Source organism: Mus musculus, chromosome 2 (genome assembly GCF_000001635.26).
Source record: "Mus musculus strain C57BL/6J chromosome 2, GRCm38.p6 C57BL/6J".
NCBI classification, from domain to species: Eukaryota; Metazoa; Chordata; class Mammalia; order Rodentia; family Muridae; genus Mus; species Mus musculus.
In genome coordinates this window covers 72,834,394-72,862,101 of record NC_000068.7, presented here as the reverse complement: position 1 = coordinate 72,862,101, position 27,708 = coordinate 72,834,394, and the positions used below count along the sequence as shown (strand labels likewise).

Below are 27,708 nucleotides of genomic sequence, written 5' to 3'. Positions count from 1 at the left end.
GCAGAACCTCTGGTTCTAGAGAAGGACTAATGTGCTTGGGAGAACACTGAAACCACTCACTGTGTGGAGTTCCAGCATTCGGTTCCACCCTGACGAAGCTGGCGGGGTGGCTGGGATATGACAGAAATCTTGAAGGTTGGGAGAGGTGCCTTACAGTCACTGGGGGTTTTCACCATGAATAAAAATAGCCATCCGGAGTCAGTAGAGCTTTTGAAAAAGTGCTCCAGAACTAGGCTGCACAAACAGAGATAAATAAAATACACAGTAAAGAGACAAAATAATAAAATACTATAATTTGGCCTCCCAGCATGAAGAAGAAGGCTGAGACTAGAAGAATGGATTAGAATTCATGAGCCATTTGTTCAGCTTTGAATTGATAGAGCCCTGGCTAGCTGCAGAGGCCAGAGCAAACACTGGCTGAGGCCCTGCAGGACGGACCTGCTCTCTTAATCTTCCTCTGACAAGGTTAGTGGGTGTTTTGTTTTGTTTTTGTTTTTTAAAATAGCAGCTTTGGGATTGGCAGTTTTCTGTGTCTTAAGTACTTCAGGACACGGGCTCAGAGCTGCGGGGTGGCTCACTGGTCTTCACTTAGTATTCTTTCCTCTTGAGTTTCCTTGCATCTTCCAGGCCCCCCAGGCTCTGGTCCCAGGTCTTCCTGAGTTCTGTGGAAGTAACCCAGTGTGTTTCCCCATGCCATCCTGTCTCCACCTTACCTCTGCCTGCTCGCCAGGATCCTACCTACTTCCTCTCTCCCTGTATGTTCTCACTCTGCCTCCATTCTTGTCTCTTCTCATCCTCCTCCCATCATGAATTTATGTTGACTTGTTTTCTTCTAGAAGGGGGATGTGAATGTGAACTGGCATGTTGTCTAAGTTAGGGTTTTACTGCTGTGAACAGACACCAGGACCAAGGCAACTCTTATAAGGACAACACTTAATTGGGAGCTGGCTTACAGGTTCAGAGGTTCAGTCCATTATCATCAAGGTGGGAACATGGCAGCATCCAGGCAGGCATAGTGCAGGAGGAGCTGAGAGTTCTACATCTTCATCTGAAGACTGCTAGCAGAATACTAACTTCCAGGCAGTTAGGGTGAGGGTCTTAAAGCCCACACCCATTGACACACCTACTCCAACAGGGCCACACCTCCTAATAGTGCCACTCCTTGGGCCAAGCATTTATGAACCATCACATTCCACACTCCCTGGCCCCCATAGGCTTGTTCAAATATATGAGTCTATGGGGCCATACCTAAATATAAAATAATGCAAAATACATTTAGTCCAACTTCAAAAGTCCCCATAGTAAAAGTCCAAAGTCTCTTCTGAGATTCATCTAATCACTTAACTGTAACCCCCACAGCTAGACAGGAAACCAGCTGGGCAAACTCCAAACTCTGCATCTCCATGGCTGATGTCAAAGCAGTCTTCAGCTCTTCAACTCCTTTTTCATCTTTGTTGACTGCAACAAAGTTCTCCTGAGCTGGTTCTACTCCCTGTTAGCAGCTTTCCTCATCTCAAACATCTTGGGGTCTTCAAAGCAACTTCAATGTTACAGCCTCTCATTTCAATGTCTGGGATACACACATAACCTTCTGGGCTCCTCCTAAGGGCTGGTGCCACTTCTCTGGCTCTACTCTCTGTAGCATTCTAAACTCAGGTTGATCCACTCCACTGCCGATGCTGTTTTTGGTGAGCATCCCATGGTACTGGCATCTCTAATATGCTGAGATCTTCTGCTGCAACTAGGCTTCACCAATAGCCTCTCTCATAGGCTCTCTTCATGGTACCAGGCCTTAACTCTTTTGCAGGACCCCTTCAGCCCTGGATCATCAACTGCAACTGGGGCTACACCTTCACTAATGGCCTTCCATGGCTTCTCACAGTGCCAAGCCTCAGCTGCTCTTCATGACCCTTTATGGCTTCATTACCAGTATCACCTGGGTGACACTTACACATTACCAAGTCCAGCTGCAGCATGAGGTACAACCTTGGATATTTCTGGAACACAGCTTCTTTCTGTTCTCAGAAAACATTGTCCAGAAGATTTCACCTCATTGATGCTGGTCTCTTCTTAATTACCACTAATTCCTTAGCTCCTGCTAACCAGCATCAATTGTTCCAGTAGTCCCTTCTATTCTGGACCCTAAAGCCAGAGCCATGGGGCCAAATCTGCTGAGTTCTGCTACTTGCTGGGGCTGGAACATGGCCCCCTTGTTATATTACATTATCACTAGCTTTCTGTTTTCCAATTCTTTCACTGCCTAAGCATGGCTGTCCTGGAACTTGCTCTGTACAAACTATCACACATATTCATGCTGGAATCCTCTAAATACCAGCTCTGAGAAGGTCTCTGGCATCTCATAGCAGTTCTATGAGGTGAAATCCTTTGCAGGTAAAAGAAATTGCCTAAGGTCTCATGTGTGGGAGAATAGGAGCTGCAGGCAGGGCTTTCAAAGTCTAGACTTTGCATCTTAAGTTAAATTCCCTTCTATTACCATGGATTTCAGCTTGTTTTCAGCTTATCTTAAGATCTAACGTTACTACATAGGAAACAATATACTGTTCTTTTCAGGCAGGAGTGGTCGTGGAACTTTGTTCATCTCTGGGAGAAAAACACAGTCAACTCTCCAGAATTATACATGTAAAATTTGTATGTTAATTTGTTCATTTGTACTGCATGATCAGTGTGGAAACTGTTGGGAAAATACATGTCACTAAGGGAATTTTCTGGGTTAACACAGAGCCTTTTCTTCAACACAGTGATGCTTTGTGCTTCAGCCCAAGCAAACATTTGATATTTGTTGCTGCTTTGGCTGCTTGCTCGATGCACGCACCTTGGGATGTTTGAACACTAGGTTTTCTTTTCTTTTCTTTCCTTTCCTTTTCCTCTCCCTTTCTTTATTTTTGAAGACAGGGTTTCTCTGTGTAGCCCTGGCTGTCCTGGAACTCACCCTGTAGACCAGACTGGCCTTGAACTCAAGCAACCTGCCTGCCTCTGCCTCCCAGGTGCTGGAATTAAAAGTCTGTGCCACCACCGACAGGAGAACACTAGGTTTTCCAGATCAATCTTTGTTTGCCTTCTAAAAAACCACATGAAACTATCGCCTACACCTTCACTTAGGATTCTGTGAATATTTGGCAAAGGGCTCAGCAGAGGAAAGTGTTTGCTACAAAAGCTTAGCAAACTGACAGTGAGTTTGGCCCTGGAGCCATGTTAAGGTAGATGTTGAAAGCCATCTTCATAGTTGCCCTCTGACCTCTATAAGCCTTCTCTGGCCTGTTCTTGCGCACGCCCTACTCGACCAGCAAGAACGATGCTGCAACAGGATCCTTCTGCACACGTTTATTGGGAGAGCTTGATTGCAGAGGCGAAGAGACCCCGAGCCCAGAACTGGTGCTGCTTATATAGGCCTAGGAGAGGTGTGTCTCACACCCGGATTGGTTATGCACTAAGCCTCATTTGCATGTTCCTCATCTGATTGGCTACTCTCTCTCTCTGTACCTCACAGAGTCTCATTATCATACCTCATTTGCATGTCTCACATCTGATTGGTTATACTCTGAAAGCCTCATTATCATGCCTGGGCCAGGCAGTGTCTTTGCAAAAAACTTTACTGCATATGTACACATTAGTTGTTTGTCCAAACTTATGCATGGTGGCCAGCAGTAGTCAGCGCCACTCTGCAACAGCACATGTGGCTTCCCACAGCCTGTGACCCCCCCCCCCCATCTCTTGCTACACTAATAATAAAACAAAACATAAAAATGTTTTGATACAGAAGTTGGTCTAAAATAAGTCATTATTAATAAAAAATCAGTGATTTCTTTTATGTTTCCTTCCCACTACAGACTTTTTACAAATGTGAAACTATTTAAAATCACCGTAGGTCAGTCTCAAATGCCTGGTGTTGGTTAAATAAAATGTGCACTTCAGAAGCACAGCAGGTTTTGTATTTTATCTAACTTAGCTCTTTTCTCTATCTGCATTTTGGAAGTTGGAATCCATAACTTTGGCATACATTCCTTCAGTGAAGAATGGCATGCCAGTCAGCCACAGACTGCATATAACAGAGTGGTTCCATAGGATTATAGTGATCTGAAAAAAACGTCCTATTGCTTGGTGACACAGTATCTGTACCAAGGTCAGAGTGAAACTGGGTACTCGTGTTTGTGGTGAACCTGTTATCAGCAAATCTTCTATGGTGCCAGCCTTGGGGAGCAGAACACATTGATCCTGTGCAGTCCACAGTCCTTGACAATAACTAAGCAATGCTATGGGTTTTGTATTCACCACGCAGTGTTTTTGTCCTAATTAGAAGCATTTGTCAAGTTATAAAACATTCAGTTGTAAAACCTATGCTTGGCTGGATGAGCCACTCAGCAGGAGAATGTTTCCCAGCATGCACAAGGCCCCGGGGTTTGATCCCCAACACTACAGAACCCCAAACTACCCTCTTCCCCCAATCAATCAAAATCAGCAACAACAAGAATCCCATATTTGGTCTTATTGGGCAGGCGACTCGGTGTCTTACGGTTATAAAGTCTCAAGATTAAGTCATTTCCTCCTGTGCTTGATCTGTTCACACCAACCTTTTTCTCTCATCTCAATATGTAATAGGTTTTATGAATTTATTTTTTTTCCAGCCAACCAAGCAATCTATCTTCCTGTAGAAACTGTGATGGTTTGACTTATGCTTGACCCAGGGCGTGGCACTATTAGGAGGTGTGTGGCTTTGTTGGTGGAAGTGTGTCACTGCGTGGGTGGGTATGAGACGCTCCTCCTAGCCATGTAGGAGCCAGTTTTCTTCAAGTGGCCTTCAGCTGATGTAGAACTCTCAGTTCTTCCTGCACCATACCTGTCTGGATGCTGCCATGCTCCCACCTTGATAATGGACTAAACCTCTGAAATTGTAAGCAGCCCAATTAAATCCCACAAGGCAAGGCCCCAATTCCAACTAGGACACGTGGCCTGTAGAACCCACTTTAGTTAATCAATAAGGAATTTTGTATCTGGGGATTATAGCATAGACACATAGTCCAAGCACGCAGAAGACAAAGACAGAAAGATCATTGCAAGTTTGAGGCCAGTTAGCATATGACCCTCTTTCAAAACATAACAATAAGAAGCAAAACTAGCTGGTCATGGTTGTGGATGCTTTGAATCCTCTCACTCAGCAGGTAGATCTCTATGAGTTTGGGTCTATATAGTGAGTTTCAGGACAGTCAGGGCTGTATAATAAAGAGACCCTGTCTCAAAAGAACAAAACAAAACAAAACAACCACTACCAACAAAAAACTACTATAGCAACAAAAAAATGGTCTTGGATACCTAATTCTGGGTTCGTTCATGCCTGTTTCAATTTTAGGTTAATAGGCCATGCGTCCTACCTATTGTAGTACACAGGTCTCAACCCCAAAGGGGCAGAATAGCCATATAAGCAGGGTCTGATGTGTTACCTGGCTTGTGTCTGAGCTCCACCACAGGAGAGCCACATGAGTGACATTTCCTGAGCCCCTCCCTACAGTGGAGGCTACAGTGGAGGCTGCAGTAGCTCCTACATTGTTGTTTGGAAGAGCTGGCATAGTACTCTTAGAACAGGGCCTCGCTTGCGGAAAGTCCCTGGTTAAAGTAAGCTGTGTGTTCCCTCAGGGGCTGTAAAACTGAGGCCAAGGGAAGTCAGTTTAGTTAACCAGGACCACCTTGCTATGAAGCAGAAGAGCTGAGCTGCAAAGCCAACTCAAAGCAGCTAAGCGCAGTACTGGTGCCGACCCGCTCCACCATTGCCCATGGGCCATACTACAGTTGTCCAGTCACTGACAGCCTGATAGTTCCCTTGGGCGGTTCTTGTCTTTCGAATGTCCTTGGCTTTGGAGAGAGACTGGTGCCCAGCTCGTCACCATAGCTACCCAGTGTCCTTGTTTAGTTTTGCTTCCTTTGTTCTCAGTGACCCATCACCCAGGCACGGGTCTTGCCCTTGGGGGCAAGCTCGCCCATAAGACCTGCAAAGCTTACAACTCACGGAACAATAACACCATTTCTGCAGAGGGAAAGGTGGCTCTTTCTCGTACAGGGATAGGCAAAGGTACAGGTATAAAGAAAGCCATTTGGGCTTGCTTCCAAAACTCAACCCAAACACACAGGCGTTAACTTATTTTTAGGTTTTGAATTGCTCGAGAACAACACTCCATTTTTCCGTAGCCGCTATTGTTCAGGTTTTACTGATGTTCATAAGGAAATATTTTGAAATACCACAAGAAAGTCTGGGCTGGGGCTGGGGGTGGGGGGAGAACAGTGAGGGAGGAATGGTGCAGAGGGAGCCCTTTCTTTTTGATGCCAGAGGGGAGATGAGGATCTTGGAAGGGAGCCGGGGCTGTCATATTTCTGGCCCATTGTAAAGCCTGAGGCGGTTTGGCTAAACATCAAAATGTGGGGGCGTTTCTTTGAATTAAGCTTTACTGCACAGAAAACTTATAGGAGGCATTCTATTATCATGAATTTTGAAAGTGTTATCTCTATTTTTCTTTTCTTTCTTTCTTTTTTAAAAAAAGTGTGTGTGTGTGTGTGTGTGTGTGTGTGTCTGAGATGGCACGTGTCTGAAGATAACTTGGTCTCCTCCCTCTTTTATGTGGGTTCCGGGCATTGCAGTCACGTTGCTGGGCATGCTCAGTGGGCACCTTTACTCACAGAAACCCACCTAGCTGGTTCTTATCTCTCTTTTCTTTTTGACTCAAGAGTTCTAGCTGGAGCAGCCAGCGTCTTGGATACAGAGAGCTTGGTTACTCACAGAGGACATCTCTGAGCTGATCTGTGTAGGATTTTTTTTTTTTAAGTTTTAACAAATTGTAGGGAGGGGCCAGGGGAAATACTCCCTATATAGAGCAGTAGACTTCTTAGTATCTTGATTCAGAGCACCCAGTCAAAAGCCAATACCAGGCACGACTCGGGGTTCTCTCGGGATGCTTCCCACTGAGAAAGGTTTCCAGAGCATGAGCTGGGCCATCACCATCTCAGTCAGAGCTTTAGTGAAATACACTGGGTAACATCATAACAGCTCTAGTTTGTTTATTTATTTACTTATTCGTTTGTTTGTTTGGTTATTTACATCTGATACAGGGTCTCACTGTGTAGCTAAGCTAGCCTCTAACTAGCAATCTTCCTGCTTCAGCCTCCTGAGAGTAAGGATTGCAAGCCTGTGCTACCATGCCTGACTACTTCATTTTTTTCTTTTTAGTTTTAGGTTTATTTACTTTATGTGTATGAATGGATGCTAACCGGTATGATATATATATATCATACCGCATGCCTACCTGGTGCCTGAGGAGGTCACTGACACTGGATCCCCTGGAACTGGAGTTACAAATGGTTGCACTAGGAATTGAACCCAGGTCCTTTTCAAGAGCAACAAGTGCTCTTAACCCCTACAGTCATCTCTTCCCACTTCAACTTTTCAAATGGGATTTCATCACTATAGCAAACAAAAGGTGACAATTTAGAATTTATTACTAAAAAACAAATAAATAAAACCCTTTCATCCAGGCAATGGTGGTACAATGCCTTTAATCCCAGCATTTGGGAGGCAGAGGCAGGCAGACTTCTGAGTTCAAGGCCAGCCTGGTCTACAGAGTGAGTTCCAGGACAGCCAGGGCTACACAGAGAAACCGTGTCTCAAAAAAACAAAAAACAAAACAAAAACAAACAAGCAAACAAAACAACAAAAAACCCTTTCAAATGTATTTAATCATAGTCACAAATAGAAATTAGGGCAAGACCTCTCAAAAAGCTATCACAGTGTTATCTCATCTTGTAAAACTCATTTTGCTAATTCATTCTCAGCCTGTGGTTTGCTATGGGAATGTAAACATATCCACAGAAACAGGGTAGTAAAATGAACCCCCATACCCATCACCACCTTCAGTAACTGTAAACTCTTGGTCATCTTGTCTGTTCTTTTTTTTCACGCCTGTACCCTCCACATTATTTTGAAGATTCCAGTCATTGTACATTTTCACTCATTAAGTATTTCAAAATGCATCTCTTAAAGATAAGGATCCTTCCTCTAACATTTTATTAGGAAAAAATTGGAAGCATACAGCAAAGTTGGAAGCTGTACACCCAACTGGTTATACTGTTTTGTTGTATAGACACCCATCTGTTCCTTCATCCATCAGCCCTCTTGGTTTAAAGAATGCTTTTCAGAGTAACTTGCAGACATCTTGCAGACTTCGCTTTAAGCACTTCAACATGCATATTATAAGCTGGAGTTTAATATCTGTTTATGGCTTTCTTCCCATTGAACACAACATTTACCTCACTGAAATACACGTCTGAAGTTCACATTTGCTGCATCTTGACAGATGTAACCCACACGCCTATGGAGACAGAATATTACCGTCAGTCCAGAAAGTTCCTTTTTTGCCTCTTCCTACTCAATTCCCACCAACACTCATAACCCCAGCCTCGTTTTCTGCCGTATGGATGTACAGAAGTACTTGGGAGTCTTTTCCTTGTCTGTTATGACCAAAGAAACTCGAAAGTGAAGCCTGGTCCCCTGCACAGCAGGCACAGGCTCCGCCCACCACTGTGCTACACTCCTTGCCCCTATACTTGCTCTTTGCTTTGTTCTTGCCTCTCCACCTTGTTGTGGGCCCGTACAGCGTTTCCCAAGTTGAATGGGGGACTTCCTATTTCTAGCCCCACTTCTTACCCCAGAGCAGGCTCCTGTGTGCTGTGTCAGGATTTTGTCTGAGTCAAGGTATTCATTGCTAAAGAGATTTTTGGAAACCAATGCTGGGGTCTTTTCAGTTCTAAGTTTATTTTCATTTCATTTTAAATCACATTGGGCTTTTCGTAGTTCCTTGAGCATGGCTCAAAATTACCTTGGTCACCACTGGCCTGGCCTTTCCCAGGCAAGGTCCTTTGTGGGTATAGGCAGAGGTTACTCTGTCACAAGGTTTTTTATTCCATGTCTGGCCAGTGTGATAGGGTTGGGGCATGGGAAATACCCAAGGGGGCCCCACCCTCTCAGAGGTGAAGGGGAGAGGGGATGGGGGGAGTGACTATATGAGGGGGGACCAGGAGAGGGGGCAGAGTTTGGGATGTAAATAAATAAAACAAAACAACCAAACTGAAAAATTTTTCATAAATAACAATAAAACAAGTGATGCAGTCTTAAGTGCTAGCATAGCATGTGTGAACCACTGGCTTCAATCCCTTGCACATCAATGAGGAGACAAAAGATATTTGTACATCTTGTCCTGCGAACTTCCCAATTACTTGGTAGTACAGAGAGATTTCAAAGAATGCCTGTCCTCTGAAATTACAGAGGCACTGGATTGCCTCACTCTTCCCTGACCCTGTCTTGGGGTGACTGGGTAATGGTTTCTCTCCTTGTCATCTCTGGCCCAAGCCCTGAAGCCCGCTGAGTCATCTGTGTGTCTGTCTCCTTCCTAGACTCGTGCCTCTTTTCAGGCTCCTCTTCCTCCAGGAAGTAGTGCTTCCTCTCTCTGGCTTTTGCTGAAACCCACGCTTGAAAGAATTTTGGAGTAGACAGCAGATGTTTCTAAAGGTTTAGGAATTTGCAGGTTTGCACCAGAGGCATGCAAAAGGTATTTTAAATGTTTAATTTCAGAAATTCCTATATTTCAAGAACCTTGTTTTTCAAATCAGTTTTGTTTTTGCCTTTTCTGCTTTCTTTATTAGACGGCAAGGTGAGTCTTTCTAACCTCAGGTGAGATGGGTCTAAGGTGGCCTTCCTACCTCAAAAGTCCAATTAACTAAATATTCCTCACAGGTTTGCCAAACAGCTTGAGTTTTTAGTTAATTCCAGATGTAGTCAAGTTGACAAGAACAGCCACCACAAGACCACTCCTCATCAACTTGATACACAATCATATCTCCATATCACGATTAATCTTCAAATGAAAACAAGAACCAGTTACAATCATGCCTAATGTGACATAAGTATCCCATGTACAACTGCAATTGCATTATATAGTTCAGAGTAGGTGGCAATATCCTTTGAGGGATATTCTTTTAGTATCTCAAAACTTTATCTGATAACCACTGATATTTTCTCAACTATCTTATTTACTGTAATGTTGCTGTGAAGAGATACCGTGACCAATGCAAGTTATAAAAGAAAGCATTTAATTGCTTACAGTTTTAGGGGATTTAGTCCATGATCATCACAGTAGGAAGAAGACAGGCATGGCATTGGGGAAGTAGCTGAAAGCTTTGCATCCTGACACATATGTAGCAGACAGAGTGACAAAGAGAAAGATGGAAAGAGAGAGGACAGAGAGTCAGAGAAAGAAAGAAACAAAGAAACACAGAGAGACTGGGTCTAGAAAAGCTTTTAGGAACCTCAAAACCCACCCCAGTGACATACCTCTTCCAACAAGGCCACACCTCCTACTCCTTACCAAAACAGTCCCACTTCCTGGTCACTGGGCATTCAAATATATGAGCCTCTAAGGCCTTTCTCATTTAAAGCATCACAGTAAATGTGGAAACATTTTGTGTACTAAATGTATAAAAACAACCTAACTATATATCAATGGCTAAATGTATAAGATAAATACACATATGTATGCATATAGTTGTACACAAATATTATTCACTCGTAGAAAAAGAACTGCTGCTGGGCATGGTGACTCATGTCTGTAATCCCAGAGCCCAGACTGCAATGTGAGACTATCTCAAAACAACAACAAAAAAAAACAACAACAACAAAAGCCAACCCTCTAACACACACACACAAGAATGCTTCAGATATCAATATCTTAAAATATGCCAGGTATATGGTAGATACTTAATAATTACTTGCCAAACCTGAATTATTGCTTTTGCTTAATAGGCTGATAATTGTATTATTTTTGTTTAATATGCTAACATGTATCTACTGATTTATAAATCTAGAGATTGGATGTCTTGTTCAAATTTAGTTGACATTTTCATTTTCTGTACAGCGACAGTGAGTCTAAACTGTGGGGCAGAGCCATTCTAGGACAAGCATGTGAAATATTTCTTCTGCTGTTTGATAGAGTATTGGGTCAAAGGAACAGTGTCCCCAAACCTTGTAACCAAGGAAGGTGTGCAGGCTAGCTCTACATCGACTTGACACAAACTATAGTCATCTGAGAGGAGGGACCCTCCATTGAGAAAATGGCTCCATAAAGTCAGGCTGTGGGCAAGCCTGGAGAGCATTTCCCTAATTAGTGATTGATGGAGAAGGGCCCAGCCCATGGTCCGCGCTTCTACAAGAAAGCAAGCTGAGCAAGCCATTTGGAGCAAGTCAGTAAGCAGCACCCCTCCATGGCTTCTGTATCAGCTCCTGCCTCCAGGTGTCTGTCCTGTTCCTGGCCTGGCTTTCTTCAGTAATGGACTGTAATGTGGAAGTGTAAGCCCAATAAACCCTTTCTTGCCAATTTGCTTTTTGGTCATGATGCTTCCAGAAATATATGAAGGAAAAATATTGTTACAGTAGTCTTGGATGGACTCTCGCCTCAACGTAGGCTTTGGACCTCACCTCCCAACCCCCTAGTAATACTAGAAATGTAAGCATCAGTTTTGCTCCACTGTAGGCTTTTTAAATCCCATATGAAAAGGTGGAGCTCCCAGGGCGTTGTTGAATCCAATAAGGGAAAACTGCTTCCTCCTGGTCCACAGAAGGAAAGTTTATCTTTGGCCCTGGGAAGAGACATGACATTCTGACCTACTCCAAAGATCACAGCATTACATACTATTGTCTCTCTCTTCCCTTGAGAATTAATCCAGCCGAGCCTGTCAATCACAGGTCTAGGGGACAAGCCCTGCCCCTGTTTCTTCTGGTAAGGCTGATTCTCCTGAAGCCATGCTAAGGAAAGGGGAGGACTCACTATCCTCTAATGAGATAACGTACTTACTTACTCTTCGCCCAAACTCCACGCAATTGTATGCAGATCTTTCCATAAAGTAGCGCTGCAGAGCTGAGCTGTTCCCCTCAGTAAAACCTAACTTTTCCTTCTCTTCTATCTCTGACCAAAGCCTGGGTAGGCTTTCTCTGGTACTCTGGACTTTCTCATTCATTCTCTGAAACTCCCCAGTCCTATTTCTACCGAGCTGCTGTTTGTCAATCACGTGGCTGCTTGGCCGATCTCCACTGCTAAATATCCTCCGTGTTCTGTCTTCCTCTTCCCAGCTTCCCCTCCCCCACCCCCACCCCCACCCCCCCGCCCCCATGCCTGGCAGCTCCTGGACCCTGTTCTTTTTCTCTCAAACTCTAACAAAATTGTTCTTGAGCCTCCTGCTGAATCCATGTCTAAATCTTTTTATTAATGAAAGAATTGAGAGAAACATAGTCTTTTTCTACCCAAAGATTAGCCGAGCCAGGATGACTCTGCTTTGAGAAAACACCATTTTGTGACTGCCCCACATATGTTTCTAGCTCCTGTAATATGAAATTTGATTCTCCTGAGGTTTGACGTCCTTCCAAAACACCAAACTTCTCCAAGTACATTATTACCAGATCACATTTCTCCATATGAATTCACCAACTGTATGAGAATTTGAGTCCAAATTCTGACCATCAGAGAAAGCACAGAATCTTCACGTTAGGCAGGAATAACACTCCAAGGGACTCCCTGCCGGTGTGCTAGCTTCCCAGAACTCATTAGGGCTTTGAAAACTTCTGCAGAAATAAAATTTTCCTTGGCCAATTGTGTGGTCATTTTTGGGACCCCAGCCTTACTTCTAACGGGACCCCAAAGAGAGGTCTGCGGGAAGAGTCCCATGAGCAACACGCAGGAGGAGCTGTGGGATCTGCTGTGAGGGAGAAGACGGAGACAGAAGACAAGGGTCTAGAACAAGGGCCACTCCTAATCAGAGAAGGTGACATGTCTGTAGAGTACATAGCCAGGAGTCACTGTTGGGATGGCGTCACCGGAAGCTGCCCGTTCTGCTGACATTCTGAAGATTCCATCAAGAGATTTTCACGCCTTCTAAACCAATGGCATTCCTTTTTCTCTAAAATTTAGTTTCACTGCATGGGGGTAAACATTTCCAAACAAAATGTGTAAATGAAAAAGTATAACTGCTATTCTCAACCCGACTGGAGTAAGTTAACGAGTGTCAGGAGATAGCTTTTGCTATTCTGGTAAGTTCCATGCGAAACTTGTGGTCACGACTATAATGGCAGTAGCTTTGTTTCATTTATTTTTAACTACAACATTTGGAATGTTTGCTAATTGCCAGATACAGTCCAGACAGGAACTCACAGGGATCTTCCTGCCTCTGTCTCCCAAGTGCTGGCCTAAAAGATGTGAGCTACCACATCTGGCCATCATTACCTTACCTTTTAATGCATATTATGAATGGGAGAGCATCCGTAACTTCGTATATTTTAAATTAAAAAAACGCTAAAGTTCAGAGAGGTTAAAAATTGTGCCCCGAAGGCACATAATCAGTGACAAAAGAGGAAATTAAGCCATGCACAGCTTGAAACAAGATAACCACGGAAGCTGACATCAGCCATCCTTCTCTGTGTCACAGATCAGGTCTTTGATGAAGCAGTGGAATTAGTTCATCAGTTATAGAGGTCCAAGATCAAGGTCCCCTAATTGGTATGTTCTAGCCTCATTGTTGGGCCTCCTGTCCATACCTTGTGGGTAGTGATCTCCTGAACCCATATTTAAGTTTAGCTCACAGGACAGGGCACACAGTAAAGCATGTGCAGGCTCCACAGCAGCCTAGGAGGCTGCTCTAGCCACTAGATTTTGGCCATGTGCAGGCTACTCTATGAAGATTGGTCAGGCTAGGGCAGTAAGGCAGGAGGTAGGGGTGAGAATGGATGGCAGGAGTCCTTGGTGAAGGGATGAAGAGGGGAGAAGAGAGTAGCTCTGTGCCCTTCATGGTGCTGTAGAAGACAGCACACCTCTTCATGTATCCCATAACCAGTCCTGGGCAGCAGCAGAGAGGGTGGACGCTCATGCCTTTTTTGCTTCTTGACTCTCTGGCCCTTAGTTTAAGAATGGGTGCACTGAGGAGGACCCATGCATGCGAGAACTGGATTTGGGCTCAACTGTGTCTTAACAAAACTGGGAGGTTGACACTGCGCACCTGCCATGTGAGCTCACTCAGAGGTAATCGGGTTCAGATAACACGAGGGTGAGGGCTAATCCCGGTCTCAATGGTCTTTAATTTTATTGTCATCGACTGATGTCAAACGAGCAGGAAAGGCCTGCCGAGGGAACTCTATTTCCTTTTGGTCAAGATAATGAAATTTGTGGCCTGGGAGAGACCTAACATTTCAGTTAGGCTAAAGAGTGACCCTTCAGGTAGTCATATCTGCTTAAGCCAGTTTAAGAGATAAGAGAAATAATTATCCCTTTAAGGAGAAAAATGCTCTTCCTTCCCACAGTTTCTGTGATAAACCTGCATGCCTCCATCTTGGGCTTGAAAGCCATCATACAGTAAAGACAAACTAGGCTATTTGCCATTTATGATTAAACCTCTGTTTCTCAGGAATTAGGCTAAGCCCCATCTGTAACCTTAGTTACAAATAGTTTTGTACTGCCTGTACCAGTACCAGGAAGTTGGCAAGCATGTTTTTTGTTTCAAAAAAAAATCACTATGGCCATCTTACAATCCTACATTTGTTTCAAGAGGTTTTTATGACTTCTTTATTATGACTACCTTGTTACAACCACCTTGCAATCATGTCTTTGTTTCAGAAGGTTGTTAGACTATCTTGTTATGCTTGCAGTCAGCTCCTGTAACCCTGCCTATTTTGCCTGCCAAAGCCCCATTTGGAACCCCCCCAGCCCTGAGCTATAAAAACCTTGTCTTCCTCACGTCCAGTGCTGACCTCTCAAACTCCGTTTTTAGGGAGAGACAGCCCCTATACACGAATAAAGAAAGCTTACTCTATAGTTTAATTGCTATAATTAAATTGGCCACGATGATTTGGGTTGGTGGTCTTCTCATATCTTTGGGGAGACGCCTGTCTCTCTAGAGTGGTCACATAGGGAACTTTAACAGGAGATTCATAAGTCTGCCCACTTCTTTCCTTTCAGAGTTTCACATTTATTTCAATAATTCAGCAAATATATATGCATACATATATATGTGTACATATATGTCATGTATACGTATGTGGAAATTAAGACACAAAGAAAACAGAGTAAAACACTGTAATTGGGAATCAAGCTAAAGAGTGTGGAAAGGTTCATTGAACCACCTGGTTACTTTTCAGTAGCTTTGGGATTTTAAACACAAGGACACAGATTTCAATAATCACATGAAACTAACTTATACTGTTTACAAGTAGAAACACTGGCAATAAAGTGATAATTCAGGACGATGGAATTCTGGGAAGGATGAGCGTAGGAGGGAAAGCGTCACGGCTGCTACCGATTCTGCGTGTATCTTCAGTCACGGATGAATGTTGGATGTCCCTTTCTAGTGACCAACAATACAGTCTACATATTTTTCTGAATACATATTTCTAAACTAGGAAAAGGTAAAAGAAAAAATGGAATGAAGTATATATATATATTTTAACTCTTTATTGATTCTGTGTGAATTTTACATCATACACCTCAATCCCATTCATCTCCTCCCCCCGCAAATAAAAATAAATAAAATAAAATAAAATAGCAATATAAAGGTCTTGTTGTGGAAGCTATGGTGTACCACAGTGTACCCTTTGGTCCATACATCTTTACTTGCAAATGCTCATTGCAATGAGTCATTGGTCAGGTTCTAGGGCCCTGGTTTCTGCTACACGATCAATACTGGATCCTCACGGGGACTCCTCTCAGATATCTTCTTGTTGCCCTGTGTCATGAGATCCTGCAGCACTGATGTACTGGCCCTTGCACACATTCCAGCAGATCATACATGGGGTAGATGTTGGGGTGGCCCAATTCAAAGTCCTGGATCTGGGCCTGGGTGGTAGCTGAGTTGGTCAGCCTGCCAGCTCTCCTGGGCCCACACCATCATTGTGAGCTCTTCAGCACTGCCCTGGCCAGCTCACCCAATGCTGCAGCCGGCATAGGTCAGGGTCAGCTCTCCTTCTCTCATGGGGAGGGCCAACTGTCCCACCTGCCTCAGGCAATGAGGGGAGATGGGGCATTTCTCCCTCACCCATGTCACAGCTCTCCCATGCTCATATTCCACCACAAGAGTCAGCTGAACTGTGCTGCCCAGGTTGGGGGGGGCGGGGTGTTGCAGCTGGTGAGGGCCAAGGAGAGCTCTCCTGCCTACCTTAGGCAGCAAGGTCTACCCACTTTTTAAATTACTCAGAAAAGTGTGTTTCCCTTTTCTCCTTTTTGTCCCTCTGTTCTAATCATGCTTTCCTAATACTTTAACTGAGCTCTTCCTCTCAGGCTCTCTCTCTCTCTCTTTCTCTCTCTCTCTCTCTCTCTCACTTGACTGCTCTCTATATTAGCTTAACTCAAATGGGGCTGGCTCTTCTCTTTCTCTTCTCTCTCTCCTAGGCAGGAGCTGACACACAGCTGCCTGCCCTGGAATTTTTCTTTTAAACTATTTTTCTAAAAAAAAAATGTCCTTTAGCAAACTTACGTTCTTTTGACAGGGAAAAGAAAGCCCTGGCTGGCCTAGAACTTACTACATAGACCAGGCTGGCCTCAAACTCACAGAAAAGTGCCTGCTTCTGCCTACTGAGTGCTCAATTTCCCTGCAAATGCTGGCCTTCAGTTAAAAAAGGGAAGCACAGACAAAGGTAAGCGGGACACAGTATGACCTTGGAGACTGTCACCTATAAACCAAGGAGAAAGGTCTGAAGTAAATCCTTCCTTCTCAGCTCTCAGAAGGAGCCAAACCCACAGATAAACTGATTTTGGACTTTGAGTCTCCATAACTGTGAGGTTGTCTCTGGGTTTAAGCCACCCATTCTTGCTTCAGTGGACCTTGGAAACCAATGCTTGTGGTAGGAGGCTGGAGAGTTTGTGATTTGTTCATGGAGGAACAGTTCTTGTTTTTGATGGGGGTGATAAGCATTTCAGTCTGTGATGGTTTGTATATTTGTGGGCCAGGGAGTGGCACTATTAAGAGGTGTGGCCTTGTTGGAGTAGGTGTGTCACTGTGGGTGTGGGCTTTAAGACCCTCATCCTAGTTGCCTGGAAGCCAGTATTCTGCTAGCAGTCTTCAGATGAAGATGTAGAACTCTCAGCTCTGCCTGCACCATGCCTGTCTGGATGCTGCCATGTTTTCACCTTGATGATAGTGGACTGAACCTCTGAACCTGTAAGCCAGCCCCAATTAAATGTTGTCCTTATAAGACTTGCCTTGGTCATGGTGTCTGTTCACAGCAGTAAAACCCTAACTAAGACAGAATCCCTTCCACTTTGATTCTCTCTGTCTTGGTGGCAAATTCCCAATAGGAATTTTGGGGTTGGAGCCTTGCCTAACTTTTAATACTTATCATCAGTGGAAGGAAACAAGTAACATTCCCACAGAATGGGAAAACAGTGCCCACCCCACTGGGCATGCTTACAGGAATTTATGCTTGTACAATGAATGTTAAGCTGCCTTCCTACCATAGAGTTATTCAATGAAAACTCAATTTGTACATCACATGACTTGACCCACCTCCATTCAAAATAATGCTAATTATAGCAAGATGAGCCTTGACATAAGGGCAGCTAATTCATAGATATGGCCAGTTACCTGTATGTGAATTAGTGTAGAGAGACAGGTGGGGACCTAGATAGCATCCTTGGGCATTTGGACCAAAGAAAACTGAAGTAAGCTGCTGATGGGATCTCCTCTGTAGAGCCACAAGGCACAATCAGGGCCCAGGGGAATGTCAGGACTGAAGTTCTGGGTAGAAGCAACCAGGAAGATTTCAGGTTCTGCTCAATGAACAGAGCTTCAGCTGGAGGAAAATCGGGAATGGAGCTGAGGTGGAGGACCCATCCAAATGCCATAGTCAAGTCACCCTCTTTCCTAAGGGGGTACACAGGACACTGGTTTTTTGTTTTTGTTTTTGTTTTGTCTTTTAATTAACTGAAGATTCTAACTAAAGTAAAGGAAGCTCTTCATTAAAGCAAGAGGTCAGTAATGTTCGTTACATTTCACCAGGTTGTTCTGTGAGTCTGCTTGTCATGGTAGAGCTGGAACCAAGGGCATACAGGGTAAGAAAGGCAGCCAAGAGCAGGGGCAGCCTGAGGATGGACACTATTGGTGGCTCCTCTCTCTTCTGTCTCTGAGACTACCCTGCTTTTTCTTCTTTCACACTTCCTTTCCATCTGTTCCTTCTTACTCCTGCCTTCTCCTGCCAAGTGTTGAAGGCTGCTGGCTTTGTGTCCACACAGATGCTATAGACAGAAACCTGGGAAAGAGAAACATGATCTACGGACTTACAGTCTCATTCAAAGACTGGAAACAAATCAACAGAAACTGCATAGTATCATGCTGTGAAGAAACAGAGGAGGGTCATGGAATGAACTGTGGTGACCATGATGGGATGGCCATGCCTGGCTGATGGTCCGTTCTCCTCCTAGGCCAGGCAAACAGTCAAGGGCTGCCCTTGGCTCACTGTTCAGCAGTTGCTATCTTTCAACTATTCATACATTAAAGGTAGAAATTAAGCAAGAGATTTTTGCATTCCCATTTCATACTTTACCTGGCTCTGCATGAGAAGCAAGGGGAAATGGGCCAGAATGATAAGGACATAGTTTGCTAAAGCACAAATCATTCGGTAGTAATTATGTAAGGCAGCCGTTGATAAAGCATGGATAAAGAGGAGGTGGTAGAAGTCTTCTCTGAAAGCTGAAAACAGTACGGAACCTCCTGACCAGGGTTCTACCTGAAGGCAGGGCAGAGGCGTCATTCCTGGTATAGTTGCCTGTCTGTCCACAAATCCTTTGTGAGCATAGAATTCTGGAAGGAGGCACAGGATGTTCATGTGGCGGTAGATTTGGCCTTTTCTGTTTGCCATAAGTTTCCTAAAGAAACCATTTCCCCCTATTTTAAAGAGCGCATTGAACATTAAAATCTTGTCAGTGAGAACTTGACATAGTCACAAGAGACACAGTTGTCTTCACCTTTAGGGAATATCAAGTCAGGGCTGTTGGGGATGTAGCTTGTCTGAAGAAGGGCTCACACAGCTTGCTTGAGGAGGCATTCATGGGGGGATGGCCTTTGCTCTTTTCAAAATGCTCATGTGTTTCTTCTTCTTCTTCTTCTTCTTCTTCTTCTTCTTCTTCTTCTTCTTCTTCTTCTTCTTCTTCTTCTTCTTCTTCTTCTCCTTCTTCTCCTCCTCCTCCTCCTCCTTCTCCTCCTCTCCTCCTTTTCCTCCCTTCCCCCTTTTCCTCCTCCTCTTCTTCCTCCTCCATCTGCTCCTTCTTCTTGTTGTTCTTGGTTTTTTTTTTTTTTTGAAAATATGGCTTTCTGTATGTATCTCAAGATGGTTATTCACCACAATGAGGGAGAGGTGATACATTCCTTCAAGAAAGTGGTCCTAGGGGCTGGAAAGGTGGCTCCATGGTTAAGAGCACTGACTGTTCTTCCAGAGGTCCTGAGTTCAACTCCCAGCAACCACATGGGGTGGGGTCTTACAGCAAACATCTGTAATGAGGTCTGACTGTGACAGTGTACTCATAACAAACAAACAAACAAATACATTTTAAAAAGAAAGAAAGTGGTCCTAGTTGCTAGATTTTATTTCAAGCATCTGGTTTTGTCAAGCAGAATAGAAGAGACCCACTGGAGTGTGGGCTCATTCTAGACTGGGGTGTTTTGACAGCTGGTGAGGGAATCACTCAGCTGAGGGGATACCGTCTCCCAATCTCCAACCTGCAAGGCTCTGTTTCATGTTAGGATGCTATTTCCTTTTCTGTTTCATGTTTTATTGGGGGTTGGGTGGTTTCGGGTGTTTTGTTTTGTTTTGCTTTCTTTTTGTATTTTTTACTCTTTATCTAGTTGATTTGAAGTCCATACCATGAAGGAAGGGAAGTTACTAGCTAGAGGCTTTGTAGGGAGTGGTTACAATGATAGAAGTTATATTAGGAAAAAAAAAAAAAACCCTCCATCTTCAGGAAATTCCATCACTTCTCTGGTGGAGAAACAATTAGGGAACAATATGAGGCCGTCCATAATTCAGGGCTGCTGAGTTGGGGCGGGGAGGGGGAGACAATGAGCGCCACGTGGATTCAGAGAAGGCAGAAGATGGTGATACAGCTCAGCAGTTTCGGGCCACAATCAGCTTCCAGGGAGCCGTGTCTGCCTTTCCCTTGAGAGTCAGCCAGGCCACTTTGTGAATCTACCATTAGTGGATCAGATCAGAGCGTCTTATGCTTGGTGGCATATTGGTGACAGAAGAGCCTGGGTAAAAGGGATGTGGAAACAAGTCACCTACCTCAGGTCTCTCTAGCATCTAAGTGAGAAAGCAGCAAGATGCCTCTGCAAGACAAGCACAGCTTCAGTCTCCCTGACAACAGTTTCTGCTGAGCGGAAAACCATTAAGAGGTGTATCTCCACAGCGATAGCCTACAGTTTCCAAGGGATAACGCTTTTCCGCAACAGAGCTTGGCAGCTAAATTTCTGTTCTCCTGGCTTCCCTCCATACTCTGAGCACAGAGCAGCCCAAAGGCTACCAGTGGCTGATGTAGTGGAAAACATTTCTCACAGGGTGTGAGGCAGTGGGTGGAAATCTCTCCTGATGTACAGAGACAGGACCTCCCTACTGTGAAGGGTTGAAATCAGCGAGGCTGGAGGTATGGGTAGTAGCTTTTGAAGGATTCTGACACATCTGAAGTTTTGACATGCCTACATCCTAAAAGAGAAAGTCTTCATGGGGGAGAATACAGACCATGTTCTCTGACAGATGTGCTGAGGACAAAAAGCTACGGGAGAGTCAAAGAAGCCCGAACAATCAGGACTATAAGTTCTAATCAAAGAGCATAATTAATTAAGACCCGGTTAATTGTCTGCCAGCAGGTCTGGGAACCTGCCTCAGTTGCTTGTTTTAGTCACAGACTATGGAGAACACATACCCTCCTTCATGGCTCATGAGGTCGTTTTAGCTTCTTTTCCTGTTGCTGTGATAAAATACCTTGACAAAAATGACTTTAGGGAGAAAGGTGTTTCAGCTCACAGTGCCAGGGCATGGTCCGTCCTGGCAGCAGGTCAAGGCATAGGAACTTGAAGCAGCTGGGTACCTCACATCCATCGTCAGGGAGTGGAGAGATAGAGCGCTTCCGTTCAACCAGCTTTTCCCTTTTGGAACAGTTTAGAGCCCAAGCTAAGGAAATAGTATGGTCCACTTTCAGTGTCAGTCTTTCCATCCTAATTAACCTAATCAAAACCACCCTTCAAAGGCATGAATAACCACTCACAGATAAGCCTGGAGCTCGTCAGATTGACAATTAACACTAACCCTCACAGTAGCTATGACCTCAGATATATACTTTGTTTGGCTTTGATTTTTTTCTTTTCTTTACTAAGTATGAAGATATGAATACACACGTGGGTTATAACCGCATCCCAACCTCTGATGCAGAGGCTCAAACCCAGGGTTCCAAACATGCTAAGTACCCTCAATGAGCTACATCTCGATGCTATGACTAGAGTTTAGTGTTCATTTAAAAAGCTAAGTTCTTTGTGTGAGAAATGGCTTTCCACTTCAATGAGTAAACACACACATAATAAAAGAATAAGTTGTTTATTATTCATAAAAACACTAAAAAAAAATCAGGGTATAGGTTAAGTCACTGAGTTGAGTTAGGGTGTGAAGGAGCAGGTCACATTCAAGATTCCCTCAGTTCCAATGATTTCAGAAATCTAAACAGAAACTATTATTTGGCAGCTGAAATAATAATGATGATAGTTCATACTTCTTGAGCCTTAGTCATACGCAGACTCTATGTAATGATTTACATGTTATTTCACCTTAACCGGCACAACTACCATGTTCCTTTGTCTTAGTTACTTTTCTATTGCTGAGACAAAACACCAGGACCAAGACAACTTTTATAAAAGAATCCCTTGCAGTTTCAGTGTAAAAGTATCATTTATTTCCTCGAGTGAAATTGTTGTCTGGGAAGAATTACTGCCTCTGTCTGCTAACCTAGTCCTGGAAGCTTCTAGCCGGCCTGTACGATCTAACCTAGACCTAGAATGTTTTCAGCCTCTGAGACTTGGTGCTGAGTAAGCTCATCCCGGCTTCCTAGTTCTTTCTGAGCTGTGACTAGCAAGTCAACGCAGCTGTTCTGGCTCACATTCCTCTCCAAGCTGATTGACACCATCTGGCTTCTCTCCATTGGCCTTTCCTGAATTGCTCTGCTTGGCCTCAAACTAACTCTAGCAATCTGCTCTAATCTTCTGGTTCCTTCTCATTCTCTGGCTCCTTCTGTCACTGCAACCTATCTCTATAACTAGCCCAGTAAAATGCTCTCCTCCCCCCCCCCCACACACACACCGCACTGCTCTCTCTCTCTCTGTTTTTTTCTTTTTCTTAAAAAAAAAGTATTTTTATTTCATTTATATGAGTGTTTGCTTGCTTGGTGGTGCCCACAGGGGCCAGAAGACAGTATGAGATCCTCTAGAACAGGAGTTATAGGTGGGTGTTGGGAATCAAATCCTGGTCCTCTGGAAGAACAGCCAGTACATTTACATGCAGAACCACCTGCCCATGCCCACTCCAAATTTCATGCCACATTCCCATGCTTTACTCCTAATGAATTCTGTAACATTCAGTACAGCTCGCACAATTTACTGTAGCTACACAAAGCAACACCAAAAATTTGCACGGCTCTCTTAAGCAGCCTCCCTTTCCTCTCCTTGTGAGAGTTGGGCACGTCCTATTCTGTCAAATCTTTCTCTGGTTTGTCACTTTGCCTGCCACTCAATTGTACATCACTTTCAAACATGAGTGCTTCCTTCTACAAACTAACTTTACTTTCATTGTTTGGGATTAAAGGTGTGTGCTAAGGCTGAGCCACATCATAACTAGAAACAGCTATTTTTTTTTTTTCTGTAAAAAACAATGTTGGGGTTCACCTTGTGATCAAATATCCTGCAACAGGTTAGAATCCATGATGGTGGAGCAAAGACATAGTGGCAAGTTCACACCTTGATCCCCAGGGAGAGAACTCAGGGAATGCCCTGAGTGTTTTGAAACCTTGAAGCCTGTCCCAGTAACACACCTCCTCCAACCTGGCTAAACTTCCTAATCCTTCCCAAATAGGCCCACCAATAGAGACTAAGTATTTAAATGTATGAATGGCTGGAGGTAATTCTCAGTCAAACTATCCTCCCCCACCCCCACCCCCGTTGTCAATCAAGGAGCAAGACATGAAAGGCACACATGAACCTGGCCTGAGTTACAATACCAGAGAGTAGTGGAACTGGGACCACCTTAATGCAGTTAGTGCCAAACCAGGTCCTTAACTGTTGCACTGTTACACACAGCCCAGCATTGTTGTTTAGGTTTTGATACATGCTAAAGAAAACCATTGTAAGCTTGGACACGGTTCAAAGCTGTTCAACCCAGCTTTACATTTTCTTCAAGGTAGAACACGGTTGTTTGCCTTGGAGTCAAAGAAGGCGTGGTCTGGGTTCTTTAAGATTGAGTGCTTTAAGTCCTTGTCACAGTGACAGGAATTACAACAGGGAAACTCTGAGCTCAGAGAGAGAGAGAGAGAGAGAGAGAGAGAGAGAGAGAGATTTTATTACCCCTAAGAAGTTGTTCAATTCTAAGTGTGGGTGGGATAACTATTTTTAATGACTCATTCCTTCACCCCAAGTGATGTCACTTGTTTGACCTTGTTTACACAGTCTAAGAAGGTCATTCACAGGTCAGCCAATCCTGGCCTGCCACATCCTCAGACAATGAGACTGTGATGGTGAGAGTCGGGGTTTCCCCAGTTATTATCTGGCTTGCTAAATTTGCATTGGTTCTTCCCACTTTTGCCCACAGCACCTCACGTTTCCTGCAAACATAGGCGACTTGGTATGTTTTTCCTCCATGCTAAGCAAAAGCCATGAAGTATGGATTTTCCTTCAGTGACTGCACTAGAGAAACTTCCCTTAAGGGTTCAAGTGAAGCTGGTGGAAGTATTATCCAGTCTATCATCTTCCTGGAAAGGTCTCCACTGATTTTTATTAGACACACGGGCTGAATTCCTTCAGGCATGCTTTTTATTCTGGTCACAAGATTGGATTTGTTTAGTGTTTGATTTTCACGGTCTTTAAAGCATTTGCACGGTAGCAATGGGAAGGTGTGTGAAACCTGACAAAGCATCAGTCTTCACAACGCTGGGATCTACCTGCACCCAGGATTAAGTCTACCTGACCAGGCTAATCAGAGTCTTGGTTGTAACTGCTAAAGTTAAAAAAAAAACAACAGAAAAACTATGTATCTCCCCTCCCCTGAAGGCTCCCCCACCCCCACCCCTCTTTCTGGTTTCCTGACCTCTGTGGGTATTCCAAATGAAATGTATGTGTCTAAAGCGTCAAAGCTAACACCTACAAATGAAAGAAAGCAAGGGACACTTGGCAGGGATACTTAACTCAGAATGATTGTTTCCAGCTGTATCCTTTACCTGTGAGCTTCGAAATTTCATCTTTCTTAATAGCTGAAAAATATTCCAGTGTGTAAATACGCCACATTTTCATTATTCATTCATTGAGACTGTAAGAGCCAGAAGTGGCAGATGAATACAAGGTAACAGTATGGGCAGCTGCACATATGACAGTGACACAATGTTGCTCCTGTTGTGTCTGGAAGACAGTTTTCTTGGAGCCATCCTCCACCTCTGGCTCTTCCAATCTTCCTGCCTCCTTCTCCGCATAGAGTTCTGAGCATCATAGGCAAGTAATTGCAGTGACAATCCCCAGACGACTAAATGCGATGTGAGTCCTGCTTGTCCCCCATAATGCTGTGAAAATGATGAGTTACTGAGTAGAGCACTTGGAGAGACTTGTCATTTCAGTTAATTAGCTACTCACTTTAAAATCAGTTCTTTGAGAAGTTGCATACAATGGGTTTTGATCAGATTCACTTCCCCAGTGACTCCTCCCAAGTTATCCTTACCAAACCAGCTTTGTGTTCTCTTCTCTCCCATTCACCCCATCCAGTTTGTGCTGCCTTTGTTTTCTTAGACACATGCCCTTCCAATGAAGCATGGTTGGCTTATCATAAGCAAGAGACTTTTTCTTTTTATTTACTGCTGAATTCTTCCATATCTTTTTTAATTTATTTTTTCTCATACAATATATTTTGATCGTGTCTTCCTCTCTCCTAGTCCTAGATCTCCCTACCTCCTTACCCATCCACTGAACTTCATGTTCTCTTTCTCCCTCTCTCACAAAACAAATAAAACAGAAATGAAAGTCAAAAACAAGCAAGCAAGCAAACAAACAAACAAACAAACAAAAAAACCAAAAAAACAAAAACACCTTATATAACAAAAACTGTCAAATCGAAACAAAAAGTCTGCAACAAAACAAAAATGGAGGGTTTTTTGTTTGTTTCGCTTGTTTGCTTGTTTGCTTGCTTGGTTTAGACAGGGTCTCTCTACATAGCCTTGGGTGTTCTGGAACTCACTGTATACACCAGGCTGGCCTTGAACTCACAGAGATCTGCCTGCCTCTGCCTCCCAAATGCTGGGATCAAAGACATGCGCCATGATGCCCAGCCTATCACCACTTTGATTCTCCTCCCGTGGAATCAGATCTTGGGCTGGGCTCTACGTACTCACGTTTACACTCCTTCACTCTGTATCGGTTCCAGTTCTGTTATTTTTCATGGAATAAAGCTGAATCCAATCTATTCTCTAAATATTTATTGGGCATCTAGTGAAAGCCGTTGTGGAGAACTAAAAATGGCTTCAAATATTTTAATTTTTTTTTCCATTGAGACACCTCTTTGCTGTTGAATATAGGGTGATTTGGGAAATGCTGTGATCAGTAGACTGAATGTTGCTGTGCTGACTTAAGGACCTCAAGCAACTAACACCCTACTTCCTTCCTCCCAAGACACTGTCCAGGAGCTCTGGGATGCCATATGGGAAGGTCAGCTCTGCTGACCACCATGTTAGAGTGAGGCTGTTGGCAGCCACTGTGGACCACCGCCCCTGCTTCATACATCTCTTATATGGACAGAGCTTAGATGGACACAGCCATGCATGTACCGCATACAAGAATGGAATACGTGATTAGTATATCGGTGAGAGGCTTTTTTTTTTTAATGTCAATTTGTCATAAGTTAAAGTGACCTGAGTAGGGAGCCTCAACTGAAGAGCAGTCCTGATTGGCTTAATGTGGGAGGACCCGCCCCCAGTGTAGGCAGTGCCTTCTGTGGCAGCCTAGATACAAAGCTGGAAGGAGGATTATCTGCCTTTTGTGCCTGTGGCTTGCTTCCTGCTGCTGAGTTGAATCAGCTTGTTGTTGATGCCACTGATTCTTTTGCTGATATTAGAACTAGTAGTTTCCAGGCTTCGATCACGGACTTAACGACCTGTGGCTCTCTTAAAACCTTACAGGTTCTCAGTACCAGGTTGAGACAACTGAGGAACCTATTCTTAGAGGACTGAGAGTCTTCAGATCTGAGACAATTGTTACTACTTTAACATAAACTAATTTAATAAATTATATGTATTATATTTATGTATGTAATAAATTATATATGTAATTTATAGAAAATTATATGCAAATATATTATATAATATAAAATTTATATATTTTATATATAATTATACATAATATAACTAATTATATATGATATGGTATTATATATAAATATACAAACAATTATATATTATTATATAATACAATACTTACATATTTATAATATAATATTTACATATTTATGATATTTGATAGGCTATGAATCTATTATACAATATGCAATATTATATAATATTATATTTGAGACATATAAATATATAACCCAAAGCCTATATATAAACATTATATATAATATATAATAAAATATATAATTGCATATATATATATATATATATATATATATATATATATATATATATATATAAAAATGATGGCTTAGTAGGTACTAAGTCAATTAGGTAGGCCCATATGGTGGAAAGAGAGAGACAACTTCCATACTTTGTCCTCTGTTCTACTCAAATATATCATGGCATATGCACACACATGAATGAATGAATGAATGAATAAATAAATAAATAAATAGCTATTTTTTGAGACAAGGTCTCACTATGCAGCCATGGCTATCTATCCTTCTGTCTGTGTATGTATGTATGTATGTATGTATGTATGTATGTATCTATCTATCTATCTATCTATCTATCTATCTATCTTATGTATCTATCTATCTATCTATCTATCTATCTATCTATCTATCTATCTACCTACCTATCTCGGGAGAACCCTGACTGATACAATTGAGCTAGAAGAGAAATGAAAAATTACTCTCATCTCTGGAGCAAATGGAATGGTTTTCTGAAAGGTGCTTGTCTCTTATCACCTTCTTTCTCTCAATCTGCATAATAATTATGATATGATGTTGAGTCAAGCAGGAAAACTGAAAATCGCAGCTAGAGAGACACTCTGCTCCATATTTATCTAGGCAACACAGAGGGCAGAGTTGGTGAGACAAAGACAGTCAGGGTCACTGGAGGGGACAGCCTCTCAGCCTTCAGATTGTGGCTTCTGGAGTCTGAGGAAGGCCTGTGGTGTTTCCAGAGAAATCCTTGAAAATGGCAGCCTCAGGGTTCATCCACCAAG

The 27,708-nt window shown here is 43.2% G+C and overlaps 1 long non-coding RNA gene across 1 annotated transcript; it reads left to right on the top strand.

Moving 5' to 3' along the window:
• The first annotated feature begins 307 nt into the window (after window positions 1-307).
• Gm39849 lies at window positions 308-27,708 on the top strand. Its single transcript, XR_866425.2, has 3 exons — window positions 308-465; window positions 25,981-26,170; window positions 27,551-27,708. It is a non-coding gene; the product is annotated as a predicted gene, 39849 (long non-coding RNA).